A 17108-nucleotide genomic window follows, 5' to 3' on the forward strand; every position below is an offset into this window, starting at 1 on the left:
GTTGTGTTCTGTTGTGCATTTCAGTACAATAAACTAAACTTTAGATTCTTCATCAAAATAGTTTTAAAAGCCAAATTCTTTTTTAAAAGGGGATTTTTCTTCCATTTGCTTAAATTCTGAATACGCAACTAAAACACTTAATCACCTTTATTGTTTTCAACTACTCAAACAGAAAAACCCTTGTGGTTGACGAAGCTCATCTCTGAAGCTGATTCACAGTATGTTTCCATTGCAAGACACAATATTTTCTTCAATCATTTCATAATTGTATTGCTTACTGTTTTTCTTTTTCTTGCTGCTATACTCACTTAAGCAAAAAGGAAATTATTGGTAAACATTGGATTGATATTCATTCAGATACTGGAGATGTACATTGTTTTGCAGAGACCCTTAAGAGATTTTTTTTGTTGCGTGGTCTAAATGCAGTTGATATCTGAAATAGAAATTAAAACAGAGAGCGAAAAGGCACATTTTCAGACTTCTGAAGTGAAACTGCAGGTGAAATTAGCATCTAGTTTACACAGTTGTCTTTAATTTCTCTAATTACATGCATTACACACTTTCCTTAAATATATACTGGATTTTCTTCCAACTATTCTTTTGTCTCACAGTGCATTTAATCACCATGGCATATGAGTTCAAAACATATTGTCCCCAGTGGTATAGAAAGAATTTAGTCCGTGGACTGTACATTTGCACTGCTCTCCCTTTAACAGCCCCTCAAGATATGGATGAAGACAGCCACCCTCATGTCTCCTGGTAGGATCTGCCTTCTGGACTTCAGTGCTCACACACATCAGTGGTTTCATCTTACAAGGATTGAAATTGATTTTCTTTTTTTAGCTCAGCTTGTGAAAGATCCAGTGCGTGCCCCTTGACCTGTGGCCCCACATTATGAAGTGACACTAACAGCCAAGGATGTTGACTTGAGGCAGCTACAGGGCATCAAAAGTAGTAGCATCAGATTGAGCAGGTTGTGCTGAGCCAGTTAGGGCTAGAGCCACAAAGGGGACTGAGGCTTAGTATTACAGCACCTATCTGTAGGTGCCCTGCTGCCCAGTGGAATTCCCAGCCCCAAGTTAGATGCCCAGGCACCCTGTTCAATGCTAGCAGAGAGTTAGATGTCTAAGAATGGGATTTGCAAAAGCCAGCATACTGATCCTGGGAGCTGTCTAAACTAGCCAATAGGAAATGCTGAGAAGAGGGGTGTGGCCTAAACCCCACACCTCCAAAGGAATTAGCCCCCTGATTCTGGACTGGAGGGGTGCCTAGCCAGGAACCCCCAGCTGGAGTTAAACACCTAAACCCGGTCAACCCTTTCTCAAGAAAACCAGTGATTGTGCCCCTTTATACCTGAGAGCCATGTGGGTAGACCATTCACCTGGGATGTGGGAGATTCAGGATCAAATTTCCACCGTGTCTCATTCAGAGCAGGGACTTGGACCGCAGCCTCCCACCTTCCTGCCCTAAATACTGGATTATAGGGTATTCTGCGGAGGTGGAGGAGGCGGGGTGGGGAGGGTGAGAAGCTGTGTGTGTGTCAGTCTCTAGGGTTGAAGCTGCTCCTCTTTGTGTGAAATATTTAAATAGTCATTGGGCGATAGAGTGAGTGAATGACTCTCTAGCCCAGTGGTTAGAGCAGTCTCTTGGGAGCCCTGGGTCTCAGTCTCTGTGCCAGTGAATATAAGTAGGTAAATGTGTAGTTTGAGCATTCTGTTGGAGGACTTAGGAGGCTTTGGTCATGCTCACCAACAGAAATTAGGTGCTTTAGGAAATGCAGGCCCCTAGGGTATTTAGGTGCCTGAAGGTTAAGTGGCAGCTGAGCAGTGGTTTTGAGGATCAAAATTTTGGATTTAGGCACTTAAAGTTAAGCATTTAAACCTCATTGTGGATTTCACAATCAGTCTACTTGACACTGTGAGCAAGCCACAATGCAGGTAGAGTCAAGAAGGTACAGGAGGCAGATCCTTTAGGGTCAAGGGCCAGCAGTTATGGAATACTCTACCCTTTCTTGTTCATTAAAACACGTCCTTGGCAACTTTTGATTAGATTTCCCTCTGTCTCTCGAACTTACTTGGGCAAACTGTTCATTTAAAAGTACATCAGGTTTAGTTGTTCTTTTAAGCTGCCAAGAGGTTATTGGACAGATATGTGTCTAAATAACCATTTATTTATAACATGCTTATTACTGTCCACCATACACTTGCTGATGCTATCGTCAGATCCTGTCCCATAATCTCACTCATACAAAACACATGAGAACCATATTGCCATCCTCAGGAGATCAAAATCATAAGCTGAACCCACCCAAAACATCAAGATTTAAAAAAAAAAAAGAGATCATATTGTATTTTTGGTCTCTCTTTTGATTTTTGAACTCTGCCTATCCCCTGTGTGTGACAATTGGTGTTTACCACTCTGTCAGATTTATTAAGTAGGGTGATTTTGACGCCCATTACAGGAGCTCTCATCCCCACATCTGCCATCCCCTGCTCAGCAATTAATTTTGTCACCCTGGCTCTCCATGAGTTCTGTCCCTTTCTGGTGGCCCCCTCAGTTCAGCCCACCTACCCCGTTCGCCCCCATGCCCCTCAGTTCAGTTTCCTGCAACCTCCACCATCAGTTCAGCCCCTACTCAGTTCAGTGACACACACGCCCACCAGCCTCACCTCTGCTCCTCCTGAGCTCTTCACCCCCCTCTCCCAGACCTGGGGGGTGGGGGTGGGGGGCTGCAGCAGGGTTTCCGCTTCCTCTTCCCAGCCCAGGTGCTGGAGGCAGAGGAGCAGATGTGCCCTCCCCCCGCCCCCATAGGAGGGCAGTGGGGAGGAGGTTAAAGATTTGCACTGAACTGCTGGGCTCTTTGCTCCTTCCTTCCCCCTCCCATCCTGTGATAACAGTGAGCAGTGGGGAGAGATATAGCTGGCTTCTGGCAGGGCTGATGCTTGTGACAGTGCAAGATGAACTCCATAACCCTCTGAAATCCCATCACTCGTGAAAATATCACTAGAGTTGGCAGTACTTAGATGACTTCAGCATTGAGCTCATCTATGATGAGGAGACACTAACTTAATAGGTCTGCCAACCCATCCCATCCCATCCCCAGAGGCTAAGTGAATCTCTTTCTTTCTGTCTGTCTTTCTGACTCTTTGGGTTTTAAGTATTGCAAGGTTTTGGTCTGTCAGAAAAGTCTGTTGGTTTCTGTTTGATGAAATATGCTGACTAACTGCAGCCAACCTGCCCTGCTAATACGGGATTCTCCTGAAGATATGTCAACAACAGTTAAATATTGTTTACAAGAACCTATATAATTACAATAAAATTTATGTTTGGGAAAGTGTGGATGGTTCCAGGGAATAATAATGGGAGCAAAGGTTTTTTTAAAATGATGGCTAAAGTTAGGCTCCTAAATCTATATTTAGTCACAGAAGTAAGTGGCCTGATTTTCAAAAGTGCTGCTTTCTTGGCCACGCTTACTGAAGTTAAGAGGGACTGTTGGATATGCAGAACTTTTGACAATCCTGCCATTTATTTTGGGATATAGAGCGTGTCACTTCTCAATCACACGTTCATATCCTGTGCAGGTAAGTAGTGACCAAAAATTGTTCTGTCTGCCGTAGCTACTTACATGGCTCTATTACTATAGTACTTGAGTGCCTCACACTCTTTAATGTATTTATCTTCACAGCATCCTTGTGAGGTAAGGAAATAGTAATATCACCATTTTACACATGCAAAATTGAGGCACAGACAGATTTGCCCAAGATCACACAGGAAGTCTCTGCGTGGAGCAGGGAATTGAACCCATTCCTCTTAGGATCCAGGCTTGCATCCTAACTAGTGGACCATCCTTCCTCTCACTTCTGTGTGAAAGGCAGATTGTATAAAAGATTGTCTGGTAGCTGTGCAATGTGTTCATTGGCCTGTGTGAAATGAGTTGGTGGTCCAAACCTCTTTCCTCACTGCCAGGTGTCTGCATTGCAAAAATGCTATAATTGAATGGAGGTTTGGCTGGAAGTAATATCAAAGAGGACAAGGACTGAATGAGCATGGAGACTGAACTATCATCTCACCTCAGCCCTTCTGGTGCAAGGTTGAGGCATGTTAGTACGATAGGGTGGGGCGAAGAAGACTGTACTGTTCCTTTTCTGGGGATAAACTTCACTTTTCTAGACTGTCAGGTCTTTTCCACCAGCATTAAGTGCATTCAAGGTTGTGTAAAAGGGACCTTAGCCTCTCAGTCTGACCTCTCTTTATACCTATAAATCAGCTATGTGCATATTTTTTGCATATTATCATGTATTCAATTAAACATGTTTAAGAAGCTAGATATTGAGTAGGATTTCACCAATTTAAACCTCAAGTGCCATTTTGCAAAATGCCTTCTTCCTTTGTATAGCAGTTCTCTATTTCAACAATAATACAAGCCTTACTGATGAATATTGATTAACAATATGAACATTTCACTAACCATTTTAAATAAAAATATTTAACCCTCCCACAAATAATTAAATAGATTAAAAAGAATGAAATTTAAACAGGTTTAAAAGGGGACACACAGAACTAAACTCCATACTTTTCCAATAATACAAGATTTTGCCCAGGCTGTGTTAAATAAAATTACATTTCATGGCCTTGGCTTAATAATTTTATCCATAAATCAATTCTGCTTAAAAGAAATAGAATTGTTATTGCCCCATCCTTTGTAAAATGAAAAGGTCAGCATAATGGGATGCAGAAAAGCTGTCACATTATTATATGCAATGTCATCTGTGTATCTCATCTCGGACAGTCAACCATCATACATTTTCATATGCTAAAGGTGTAAGCAGTGTTCAGACATTTTAACAATGTAATGCATAAAATTGCTGTTCTTCTATTTGAGGGTTTTTTCACTGTGGTGATAGCAAATGTTATGAGAATCCACTTAAAAGTAGTTTGTATAAATAACTACTGTATATTTTTTTTATTTGCCATGCATACGGTCATAGGCCTAATCCTAGCACAGACCCCTCCATGGGACTCCACATGGACTCAGGGTAGCGGATCCAAGTGCAGTTATAGCTTTGCAGTTGTCCTGAGTAAAGGGAAGCATGTAGCTGTGCTGCTCCAAGTGGAGACCCTTCTGACTCTGTCCCTGTTGCCTTGTTGCCCCATCCCTTGCTTTTGGGAGAGTCTGGCTTACTTGCTTCACCCCTTTCCTTGCAGCGGATTACTCCCCCGTGCATTAGTTAGCATCTCAGTTTGACAGGTGCTGGCGACAAAATCAGGATTCTTCTCAATTTCCATCCCCCTCCCACAGTCTCAGGGCAGCACCTGCCCTTCCCATCATCCCATTGCAGTTAGCTTAGTGGAGAGAAAGGAGGCTTATGCTTCCTCAGGAGGTCCATCATATCAAAAGTAGGATAGTCTGATACCTGAGGCTACAAACATACCCAGTTATTGGTTCATTTGCACTATTAAATAGGTACTGATGTATGAGCTGCTCTCTTTACTGTACAGAGATATCTGTGAACGGATGGTTTGCTCTCTGTTCTCCAGATATTGTCAAGCAGCAGTGTTCAGTTTTTTTCAGCAAATGTTGATTACTCTGGTGGGTAGGGGAACAGAAGTTTCTTGAGAGTCTTGTGATTCCCCAAACCCAAAGGCAAATGAATAGAAATTTAGTGGACCTAGAGCTCTCCAAAGAGGAGTCTGACCTAATTTATATTGTATTGAATCAAATAATCCTACCATGCATGTTCAGGACCGGATTAATTTTTTGTGGGCCCTGATGCTCGGATCATGTCCCGACCTCTGCTCTGCCCGCAATCCTCCCCTTGGCCCCTATGCTCGGCCTCTTACCTCCAAGGCCCCGCCCACCGCTCGCAGGGGGAGGAAGGGCGGAGAGGAGTGAGTGGTGGGCACGGGGAGAGGGGATGAAGAGGAGCAAGCAGGAGGGAAAGGGGAGAGGGGGCTGCAATTTAAGCCATTGCTTTTTGTCCTATCCTCAGAGGTTAAGAAGAACAATTTTTCTCCCTCCTCCTTGTAAGAACCTTTTATGTACTTGAAAACTGTTACCATGTCCCCTCTCAGTCTTCTCTTCTCCAGACTAAACAAACCCAGTTTTTTCAATCTTCCCTTAAAGGTCATGTTTTCTAGACTTTTAATCATTTTTGTTGCTCATCTCTGGACTTCCTCCAGTTTGTCCACATCTTTCCTGAAATATGGCACCCAGAACTGGACACAATACTCCAGTTGAGGCCTAATCAGCACGGAGTAGAGCGGAAGAATTATGTCTCATATCTTGCTTACAACTCTCCTGCTAATACATCCCAGGATGATGTTTGCTTTTTTTGCAACACTGTTACACTGTTGACTCATATTTAGCTTTAGCACTATGACCCCCAGATCCCTTTCCGAAGTACTCCTTCCTAGGCAGTCATTTCCCATTTTGTATGTGTGCAACTGATTGTTCCTTCCTAAGTGGAGTACTTTGCATTTGTCCTTATTGAATTTCATCCTATTTGCTTCAGACCATTTCTTCAGTTTATCCAGATCATTTTGAATTTTAATTCTATCCTCCAAAGCACTTGCAACCCCTCCCAGCTTGATATTGTCAACAAACTTTATAAGTGTACTCTCTGCCATTATCTAAGTCATTGATGAAGATATTGAACAGACCCAGACCCAGAACTGATCCGTGCGGGACCCCACTCATTATGCGATTCCAGCATGACTGTGAACCACTGATAACTACTCTCTGGGGATGGTTTTCCAACCAGTTTTGCACCCACCTTACAATAGCTCCATCTAGATTGCATTTCCCTAGTTTGTTTATGAGAAGGTCATTCGAGACTGTATTGAAAGCTTTACTAAAGTCAAGATATACCATGTCTACTGCTTCCCCCCTATCCACAAGGCTTGTTACCCTCTCGAAGAAAGCTATCAAGTTGGTTTGACATGATCTGTTCTTGACAAATCCATGCTGGCTGTTACTTATCACCTTATTATCTTCTAGATGTTTGCAAATTGATTGCTTAATTATTTGCTCCATTATCTTTCCGGGTACAGAAGATAAGCTGACTGGTCTGTAATTCCTTGGGTTATCCCTATTTCCCTTTTTATAGATTGGCACTATATTTGCCCTTTTCCAGTCTTCTGGAATCTCTGCCATCTTCCATGACTTTTCAAAAATAATCGCTAATGGCTCAGATATCTCCTCAGTCACTTCCTTGAGTATTCTAGGATGCATTTCATCAGGCCCTGGTGACTTGAACACATCTAACTTGTCTAAGTAATTTTTAACTTGTTCTTTCTCTATTTTAGCCTCTGATCCTACCTCATTTTCACTGGTATTCACTATGTTAGACATCTAATCACCACCAAGCTTTTTGGTGAAAACTGAAACAAAGAAGTCATTAAGAACCTCTGCCATTTAAACATTTTCTGTTATTGTTCCCCCCCCCCCCCCCGCTCCTTCCATTGAGTAACAGGACTACCCTGTCCTTGGTCTTCGTCTTGCTTCTAATGTATTTGTAGAATGTTTTCTTGTTACCCTTTATGTCTCTAGTTAGTTAGATCGTGTTTTGTGCCTTTGGCTTTCTAATTTTATCCCTACATACTTGTGTTGTTCGTTTATATTCATCCTTTGTAATTTGACCTAGTGTCCACTTTTTGTAGGACTCTCTTTTGATTTTTAGATCATTGAAGATCTCCTGGATAAGCCATGGTGGTCTATTGCTATCTTTCCTGTCTTTCCTATTCAGTGGGATAGTTTGCTCTTGTGCCCTTAAAAACATGTCTCTGAAAATCTGCCAACTATCTTCAATTGTTTTTCCGCTTAGACTTGCTTCCCATGCGCGCTTGTTTTTATGTTTTTAGCAGGCATACTACTGATTTTGCAGAACTTTAGATTTAGATGTTATCAGAAAATGGCCCTATAGTTGCAAGATGCGCTTTACCTTAATGAGCAATCAGTGCAAAATCTGTGTAAAAATAGATTTGGAGGATATTTTTCAGAAAACAGATGATAAAGAAATAACGTCAAACCCACTGGAGTTGCTTGTCATAGAATTGTATAAATATAGAGCTGGAAGGAATCTCAAGAGGTCCTCAAGTCCAGCCCCCTGTAATGAAACAGTACTAAGTAAACCTAGAACATCTCTGAAAGGTGTTTATCTAACCAGTTCTTTAAAACCTACAGTGATGGGGGTTTCACAACCACAAACTCCATTGGAAACCTATTACAGAGCTTAGCTACCTTACGGTTGGAAAGTTTGTACTGTTATCTAACCTAAGTCTCATTTGCTGCAGATTAAGCCAATTACTACTTGTCCTGCCTTCAGTGGACATGGAGAGCAATTGATCACCATCCTCTTTATAACAGCCTTTAATGTGTTTGAAGACTATTATCAGGTTCCCCCCCCGCCCCCCAGTCTTCCTTTCTCAAGACTAACATGCCCAGTTATTTTAACCTTCATAGGTCGGGTCAGCCTCCATCCCAAGCAAGGGGGAAAGATTCATAGGAAGGGTTGCAGACTAAGATGGATGAGCAAGCATCTCAGACAGATGATTAAGAGAAGGCAGAAAGCCTACAAGGAGGGGAACGTCGGAGGGATCAGCAAGGAAAGCTACCTCTTGGAGGTCAGAAAGTGTAGGGATAAAATGAGAACTGCCAAAAGCCAAGCAGAGCTGGACCTTGCAAAGGGAATTAAAATCAATAGTAAAAGGTTCTATAGCCATATAAATAAGATGAAAACAAGGAAAGAAGAAGTGCGATCACTAAACACTGAGGATGGGATGAAGATTAAAGAAAATTCAGGTATGGCCCAACACCTAAACAAATACTTTGCCTCAGTTTTAATGAGATTAATGAGGAGCTTGGGGTAGTGGCAGGGTGGCTAATGTGAACAAGGATAGAAAGGTAAAAATGACCACATCTGAGGTGGATGTCCAACTCAAACAGTTTAATGGGACTAAATCGGGGGGAGGGGCCTGGATAATCTCCATCCAAGAATATTAAAGGAGCTGGCACATGAAATTGCAAGCCCAATAGAAAGGATTTTTAATGAATCTCTAAACTCAGGGGTCATACCCTATGACTGGGAAATTGATAATATAGTTCCTATTTTTAAGAAAAGGGGGAAAAAGTGATCTGGGAAACTACAAGTCTGTTATTTTGACCTCAATTGTATGCAAGGTCTTGGAACAAATTTTGAAAGAGAAAGTAATTAAGGACATAGAGGTTAACGGTAATTGGGATAAAAAACAGCATGGTTTTACAAAAAGTAGATCGTGCCAGACCAACCTGAGTTACTAGTGGAGTTGCTCAGGGACTGGTTGAGGGATTGGTCTTGGGACCAATCTTATTTTAACATTACTGACCTTGGCACAATAAGTGAGAGCGTACTAATACAATTTGTGGATGACACAAAATTGGGAATTATAGCCAATTCGGAAGAGGAATATCATACAAGAAGACCTGGATGACCTTGTAAACTGGACTAGTAGAAATGGGATGAAATTTAATAGTGCAAAATGCAAGGTCATAAATTTAGGGACTAACAACAAGAATTTTTGCTATAAGCTGGGGATGTATCAGTTGGAAGTGACAGAGGAGCAGAAAGACCTGGGTGTATTGGTTGATCACAGGATGACTATGAACCGACAATGTGATGCAGCCGTGAAAAAGGCTAATGCAGTTCTAGGATGCATCAGGCGAGGTATTTCCAGTAGAGACAGGAAAGTGTTACTACTATTGTACAAGGCACCGGTGAGACCTCATCTGGAATACTGTGTGCAGTTCTGGTCTTCCATGTTTAAGGACAGTGAATTCAAACTGGAACAGATGCAGAGAAGGGCTACTAGGAGGAGCTGAGGAATGGAAAACCTGCGTTATGAAAGAAGACTCAAAGAGCTTGGCTTGTTTACCCTAACCAAAAGAAGGCTCAGGGGAGATGTGATTGTTCTCTATAAATATATCAGAGGGATAAATACCAGGGAGGGAGAGGATGCAATGGATATAAACTGGCCATCAACAGGTTTAGGCTTGAAATTAGGCAAAGGTTTCTAACCATCAGAGGAGTGAAGTTCTGGAGCAGCCTTCCAAGGGGAGCAGTGGGAACAAAAACCTAACTGGCTTCAAGATTGAGCTTGATATGTTTATGGTGGGGATGCTATGAGACTACAGAGAATTCTTTGTCAGATGTCTGGCTGGTGGGTCTTGCCCATGTGATCAGGGTCTAATTGATTTCCATATTTGGTGTTGGGAAGGAATTTCCCCCCGAGTCAGATTGGCAGAGACTCTGGGGCTTTTTTGCCTTCCTCTGCAGTATGGGGTATGGGTTACTTGCAGGTTTAAACTAGTGTAAATGGTGGATTCTCTGTAACTTGATGTCTTTAAACCATGATTTGAAGACTTCAGTAACTCAGCCAGAGGTCAGGGGGTCTATTACAGGAGTGAGTGGGTCAGGTTCTGTGGCCTTCAATGTGCAGGTGCTTAGACTAGATGTTCATGATGGTCCCTTCTGACCTTAATGTCTATTAGTCTGTGAGGTTTTCTAAGCTTTTTATCATTTTTGTTGCTCTCCTCTGGACTCACCAGTTTGTCCACATCTTTCCTAAAATGTGGTACTCGCAACTGGACACAGTACCCCAGCTGTGGCCTCACAGTTCCAAGTAAAATGGGACAGTTACTTCCTGTGTCTTACATATGACACTCCTGTTAATACCACCCACAATAATATTTGTCATTTTTGCAACTACATCACACTGTTGGCTCATGTTAAGTTTGTGATTCACTATAACCCTCCATCCTTTTCAGCAGTATTACCACATAGCCAATTATTCCCCATTTTGTAGTTGTGAATTTGATTTTTTTTAGAGTAGTATTTTTCACTTGTCTCTACTAAATTTCACCTTGTTGATTTCAGACCAATTCTCTAATTTGCCAAGGACATTTTGAATTCTAATCCTATCCTCTAAAGTGCTTGCAATCCCTCCCATCTTGGTGTCGTTCGCAAATTTTATAAGCATCCTAACCACTCTATTATCCAAGCCATTAATGAAAACATTAATCACAGTATTGAATTGTATCTGAATGTGGATAATATCTTTGTTTCGTCTTGATAGCAAGCCGATTCCCTAAGTTATTAATGCCACTGCTTGTTTTTTATGCTTTTTTGTTTATATTAACAATATAAAGGAAGAATACAGAGCCTCATAAAAGTGCTTTTTGTAGCACAAAGCTACTTTATTTCTCAACAGCATACAAGGGACACTTTATCATAATTGACTTTGGATGATTGCTATAGCTTGGTTGAGTCCCCTCTTGTGAATGTTCACCAGTCTGTAGTGTTGAACCCAGCCTTCAAATCCTTCTGAATCTGAGCAGCATCTGGCCACTGTCCCTAGCTCTGGTGTCTTACAGTGTGTCTACATAGCAACTAGACACCCACGGCTGGCACGTGCTAGCTGACTTTTGCTCCTGGGGCTTGGGCTGTAGGGACGTTTCATTGCCGTGCAGATGCCTGGGCTCGGGCTGAAGCCTTGGCTCTAGGACCTTGCGAGATGGGTGGCTCCCAGAGCTTGGGCTGCAGCCCCTCAGCCTGAGCCCCTTGAGCCCGAGTCAGTTGGCACGAACCAGCCGTGGGCTTTTCTTTGCTGTGTAGACATACTATCAGGCACGGTCCCAGAGTACAGCCTTTCTAACTGTGATGTGGGGTCCTGAGACCAAGTCTCCCTAGCAGCTTATACTTGCTGTCCCCCATTCCACCTCACTCCAATTTACAGTTTTAACGCTTTGGGGACCACATGATGGGCAAAGCAAAGAACACAGGCTTTGTAAAGTAACATCTTAAACATCACACATTATTCTGAGGCTGCGTACACACTACAGCGTACGTTGGTATAAATTACGTGAATAAGCCACCCTCGGAGCGATGTAAGTTACATGGACCTAAGCACCGGTGTGGAAAGCACTGTGTTGGCAGGAGAGCTCGTCCTGCCGACAAAGCTACCGCCGCTCATGGGAGCTGGAGTAATTAAATCGATGGAAGAGCTCTCTCCTATCGGCTTAGAGCGTCTGCACTAGCTACGCTACAGTGGCGCAGCTGTGCTCCTATAAGCCCTGTAGTGTAGCAGTAGCCTTAGAAAGCAGATGAGAGTTACAGATCTCTGGAAAACCAGCAAACACCCGAACTCAATTCCCTCTCTCCAGTGTTCTTGCAACTCCTAAGTGACTTTTGGGTTCTGGTCAGTATCCTTCAGGGAAGTCAGGGCCATACTGCTCCATCTTCTGGTGATGGTCTGTCCCTTGCTAGAGAGTGTGTCTCTTTTTAAAAGCACACTTTCTCCTTCTAGCTTTCCATTGTGGATTTTCCATTCTCCAGAACCGCTAGTCCTTGTGGGCTGCTGGGCATAAAAGGTTACTAAAGCACATAAGAGTAATTAGCAAGCCAGTAGTTTTGGCAGCCAGCAGATGATTCTTTTTTGTTAGGTCTCCATTAGGCGAGAAACATGCCTTCCTTTTCTGGGCTTGCTATGCAGCGCATCAGGCTACAAACATACCAGTTCAAATAGGTTCTCAACGTAAGACACACGCAGTAGGGTCATACAGAAAAGGGAAGTTCTGATCCACACTGTAGGTTTACAATCATAAAAGATGCTCACAGAACTAAATGAGATTCATAAATTGATGCAGACATATTCCCAAAACTGTCACAATGATACAATAAAATATTTCCTTTCAGGGTTTTGGTAAGATTAATAACCCACTTGATTTCGGGGGCCGGACCGACAACCTGTAAGAGATCATTTACAGGAAACCCCAAAAATGTTGAAAAGGAAGATGTAGAATAGAGAAATAGATCTTAAGAAAAATAAATCTTTTTATGTTTTTGGAAAATTGTAAACCAATACGGCATTATTTAAACTTAATAGGTTTCCACATACATCAAGTATTACCAATTTGCCATTGATTTGTCAGTATCACTATATTCTGGGTATCTAAAGTTTTTGTTTATTGCTCATATCTATCTTCCTTTTATCATATCTTATAGGGATGTCTCTACAATTATGGCTGCTGTAATACTTGTTGTTGTTGGCTGAACACATTCTGCTTGTTTACTGTGCATTATAAAGTTTAACAGCTTTGTAAACCCACAACTATCTTAATTAAACCTATTATGTAGAGCTACCAAGAACATTTTTTCCAGTTAATTTAAGTATATCGTTTTGGACTAATAAATAAGAATATCGGCCTGTAGCTTCATGTTTAGAATTTGGAGATGCAGAGACTTTAAATATGCACATTTGAAACTGAAGACGGAATTTGAACGACTGTGGAATTGAATGAATGTCCTAAATGTTGTTTGCCTTTTACTGCACAAAGTTGTCATGAAATGTTAAAATATAAACAAGATTGGTTATTTCAGAAATAATAGAAAACCTATTGGGTACTTTTCAACCCAAAGAATTATACTTTGCTTCAGTGTTCACTGTAGGGACTGTAGGAAAAAAAATGAGAGAAAATGTGTAACTACATTAAAAGGAAAAAAGTCACTTCTGATCATGGTGCCTGAGTTGCAACTCCCACTGAACCTGATGGGAGTTGCATTTGTATACCTGAAGGTACAGTTAGGCCTACTACAACATTCCTGAAATAGGGCAGATTCTAACTTGAACTGTAAACTTGAACTTCAGTGGGATACTTTGGGTGCTTACGTACTTTTCTGGATCGGGCCCAGAATGCTCAGCAGCCTGCAGGATTGAGGTCCCACTCAGAAGTGGACAATGTGTTTGTAATTTGACCAGTTTCCAGTATTTCTGCCCAAAGGGTGGCCTTGACAGCTGACTCATATGACGTGATTTTTGGCCAGTTAACACAGGATATGTTGCTTGAACTCTGCGTTATATTTATACCACTCCTTTAGTCCTCATAAACACTGACCTGTATCCAAGGGGGGGAGGGGGGGAATCAGCACTGCATTTATAAGGATGCAAATATTTTTACTCAATTATGGTTTGTATCTTCAATTTTATTCTCTTTTTACTTCCTTGTGTAAACCTTAAACACAAACAGTTTAAAAATACTGTATTTTGCTAAAGGCTTTGGTGATGTTTGCTTCCCCTTAATCTTTGTTCAGTGCAAAGTTAACTTTGGTGGGCTGCTAGTGTTCCGATAGCTTGCACCTCAGGGCATTGCTCCATTAGGGAATTCAGGAAGTGGGATTTCGAGAGTTATGAATGTGATTAAGCCAAGCTTAAAGGTAATTATGAAAACGGCGAACTATTTTTAAACTTTAATGCGATCCAGCTGATCTTCATAAAAGTATACTGCTATTTAGTTAAGCAACAGTCAATGCAGCAAATATTTTATTAATATTTCAATTTTACAGTTCACTCCTTTATGTAATAAAATATGCAGTTACATGATTTCCTTTCTTACTGCCTTTTATGCCAGATTTTCTTCACTCTTAGATATAAAGTATATCAACAAATTAATATTTCTTTATTGCAAGATGAGATTGACTTGATAGATATAAATTCATCTTGTGTCCTAACTACCGTACCATGCAATTAGCAATCTTTCCTTAATCTGTATTTCTCCCTCTTCATCATGGCAAAGGTGGTGTGGACTGAGGAATTCCTTCCTGTGATAATGTTGCTCCCTGTATATTAGTTGGTTCTAAGCTAGTCAGTGACTGTTACACAGTCCCGTTGGCAATTTCACACCAGGATCCTAGTCTTCTATACCTTATTAGAAAGCTTGAATGTTAATATTTTTAAATTAAATCTTAGTAGCAAACAAATCAACGAGCAGTGCTTCTCCACACAGTGTGGAGTCAGCCTGCAGGAATATAAATACTGTGGTGAATTTAAGAGGGATCATTTTATGCTCACTAACAACACTGGTAGTTGTGCCTGATGAAGTGAGCTGTAGCTCACGAAAGCTCATGCTCAAATAAATTGGTTAGTCTCTAAGGTGCCACAAGTCCTCCTTTTCTTTTTGCGAATCCAGACTAACACGGCTGTTCCTCTGAAACCTGATAGGATAAGGTAATCAAATGTCACAAGGATGATTGCAGAAGGGTAGGAAATACTCTCTTCTCTGCCATTTCCATGTATCATTTCACAATTGGTCAGATCCATGATTTTTGCCTTTTGATGAAGGTTCAGTGTTGAGTAGTGCTGGAGGGACCATTTGAAATGGACCATTTGACTGATCTAGTCTGACACATCAGGTGGTCCTTAGATTCCCAGTCATAGACAGAGATCCTCTCAAAAACATTGGGTGAGATTCGCAGTTGATGTAATTTGGTGCAGCTCCTTTGAAATCAATAGAACTCTGCTGATTTACATCAGCTAAGGATCAGGCCCATTGTTGCTGTGTTACATTTATAGCAGATGGTGATCGGTTTGGGTACATGTTGCTTTTCAGAGAAAAGTGAGAATTGCCATTGAGCAAATCCCACGTGTGCCAAGCTTGAGTTGCTGGATTTACTGCAAGATGATCAAGACACAACATGTGGAACAACACTAATAACTGCTCCACAACCACTAAAACAGTCTTAGGACTCTTATGGGTGGATGGAAATAGCTGGTGGATCTTTGCAGTTGGGATGCACTGGCCCAGCCCCTGTGTCTGTGGAACTTTGGCCCTGCTCCAGCAAAGAACGTTGGGTTGGGAGTAGTCCTATTGACTTCAGTGGGAACTACTCACAAGCGTAAAGTTATGCCTGTGCCTAAGTAATTTGCTATCTCAGAGTCTTACATCCAGTAAGGATCTTAGGCATTGTAATGCATAACCCCTAGGCACCCCGCCACCTAGTGGAATTCTCAGCCCTGAGTTAGGTGCCTAAGAAAGGGATTTTGAGAAGCCAGCAAGTTGAGCAGGGAGCTGCCTAAATGAAATGCTGAGGAAAGGTATTTAGGCACCTAACTCCCATTAATCTGGGCCCCTAGGTGCCTAATTGATGAGCCAGAGAAAAGCGCCTTCCTCCGTTTGGGGATCTCCGCTATGAACCCTTTCCTGGAGGCAGGAGCATACGTCAGGTCAGCTGCTGAGGTAGCCCCTACCCTAGCATCTGAAATCCAGACCTTTTTTGTAGAAAAACTTCACCCCTTTACAGCCAATAGCCTGCTGTTTAGGGCACTCACCTAAGACACGGGAGATTTGAATTCATGTCCCTGCTTAGCACAGAACTTGGACTTGGGTCTCCTACATCTCAAGTAAGTGCCCTGACACTAGGCTTTAGAGTCAATCTCTGTTTTTCTCTGGCTCAGTTATAGAATCATAGAAATGGAGGGCTGGAAGGACCTTGAGAGGTAATCTAGCCCAGCCCCAATGCTGAGGCAGGACTAAGCCTACCTAGATATCTATGACAGGTGGTTGTCCAACCTGTTGTTACCACAACCTCCCTTGGAAAAGGCTTCCAAGGGTTACTTGTCCTTTTAATTAGAAGTTTTTTTCCTGATATCTAACCTAAATCTCCCTTGTTGCAGATTAAGCCAATTGCTTCTTGTCTTTTGTTCAGTGGGCATGGAGAATGATTGATCACTGTCCTCTCTATAACAGTCCTTAATATATTTGAAGACTCTTACCACGTTCCCCCTCAGCCTTTTCTTAAGACTATGCCCCATTTTTTTAACCTTTCCTCATAGGTCAGCTTTTCTAAATCTTGTATCATTTTTGTTGCTCTCCTCTGGACTCTCTCCAGCTTATTTACATCTTGCCTAAAGTATGGCGCTCAAACCTGGATACAGTCCTTCAGTTGATGCCTCACCAGTGCTGAGCAGAGTGAGGCAATTACCTCCTGTATCTTACGTCTGACATTCCTGTTAATACCCCCAGAATATTTGCCTTTTTTGTAACTGCATTGCACTGTTGACTCATATTTAATTTGTAGCCACTATAACCCCCGATCCTTTTCAGCAGTATTACCACCTAGCCATTTATTCCCCATTCTGCAGTTATGCATTTGATTTTTAATTCCTAAACGTAGATTTTTGCATCTGGGCTTTATTGAATTTCATCTTGTTCATTTCAGACCAGTTCTTGATTTTGTCAAGATCATTTTAAATTCTAATCTTGTCCTCCAAAATGCTGGCAATGCCTCCCAGTTTACTGC

The 17108-nt window shown here is 41.8% G+C and overlaps 1 protein-coding gene across 10 annotated transcripts in view; it reads left to right on the plus strand.

Moving 5' to 3' along the window:
- Positions 1-17108, plus strand: part of DAB1 (DAB adaptor protein 1) — a 697001-nt gene that overhangs the window by 427154 nt on the left and 252739 nt on the right. The gene's annotated exons all lie outside the window — the stretch shown is intronic.

This window comes from Caretta caretta, chromosome 8 (assembly GCF_965140235.1).
Source record: "Caretta caretta isolate rCarCar2 chromosome 8, rCarCar1.hap1, whole genome shotgun sequence".
Classification (NCBI taxonomy): Eukaryota; Metazoa; Chordata; order Testudines; family Cheloniidae; genus Caretta; species Caretta caretta.